General features: G+C 59.1%; 1 protein-coding gene across 6 annotated transcripts in view; it reads left to right on the top strand.

Annotated features, from left to right (window-relative positions):
• Positions 1-659: 659 nt before the first annotated feature.
• Bclaf3 (BCLAF1 and THRAP3 family member 3) overlaps positions 660-1,074 on the top strand; it is a 64,096-nt gene continuing 63,681 nt past the window's right edge. For 2 of the 6 annotated variants that reach the window (XM_031370167.1, XM_031370163.1), the window contains exon 1: positions 660-836. The gene's annotated coding sequence lies outside the window, so the exon portion shown is untranslated. The remainder of the gene's footprint in view (positions 837-1,074) is intronic. The other 4 variants (XR_004118587.1, XM_031370184.1, XM_031370177.1 and 1 more) reach the window with 3 other exon arrangements.

A 1,074-nucleotide genomic window follows, 5' to 3' on the forward strand; every position in this document is an offset into this window, starting at 1 on the left:
CCCCCCCCCACACACGGGGGAAGTGTACGTGGACATACAAACAGAGCCCTATAGGCACAAAAGAGGAGGAAGAAGAGGGCAGAGAGAAAGGAGAAAGAAAAAAGAAGAAAATATAAAAGAGAGGAGAGCAGAGAGGGGTTGGTATTTATTGGGACCATTAACGTATTTGGAAAGCTCCAGAAGTTTCCGTTTTCCAAGTAGACCCTTCATTTGAGGCTATGGGAAGTGGTGAAAAGTTAGATGATTGGTTAGAAATTAAATAGGTGGGAACAAAGGTCAAGGAGAAGCAGGCTCAGATGTGTAGACTCTGGATAGGCTTTGAGGGCCGTGTAAAGAGCTAGAAGTGCTTGGCGGATACCTCTGCCTCTTGGTGTGTCTATGGGCACACAAGGCAGGAAGACCCAGGGGACCAAGTTGAGGGCTGACCTCTAGGCCGCGATCCTCAACTCCAAAGAGCCCGGACTTGCACCATCTGGTGCTTTGCTTCTCTTTCTTCTAGCCTGAGAAGCTCGCGAGCACTTTAGTCTCTCAGCGAACGTGGGGGAGCGCCGCCAGCAGAGGACTCTAGAGAGCCCGTTGGAGCAGGCTGGGCGGGGCTCGAAGCCCGAGCTTCTCCTTGAAAGCAAGTTTGGCGGGAGGCGGACACTGTGGGCGGGGCCAGAGGGGGTTGGGACCAGACCATTCCGGAAGGAAGTGGTTCCGGGTCTCGGGCCCGCGGGGAGAGCTGGGTGCTCGTTGGAGTAGGAGGCGGGAGCTGAGCGAGGGGCGAGGCCGTGAGAGATCAGTAGCGGCTGTGGTGTCGGAGGCTCTGGCGACAGCGACGACTTCTCTGAGAGGTGAGCGGTCGTTGGAGCGGGCAGAGTGAGGAAGCCCGGGCCTTCAAGGGAGGGAGGGTGTGTCCTTCGCCCGTGAGCGGCGGTTCTCACGATGGCGGGAGGGGCTGTGGGAAAGGGGCAGCGGGCAGACTTGGCTTCTCCAGGGGTCCGCATCCCTTCTCCCCTCACGCGGGGCCGGCGCCTTTGCTCGACTGCTGCCGCCCTTGAGGCACAGCCCCCCCACCCCCCCGGCGCGCGC

The sequence above is a fragment of the Mastomys coucha genome, chromosome X (genome assembly GCF_008632895.1).
Source record: "Mastomys coucha isolate ucsf_1 chromosome X, UCSF_Mcou_1, whole genome shotgun sequence".
Lineage (NCBI taxonomy): Eukaryota > Metazoa > Chordata > Mammalia > Rodentia > Muridae > Mastomys > Mastomys coucha.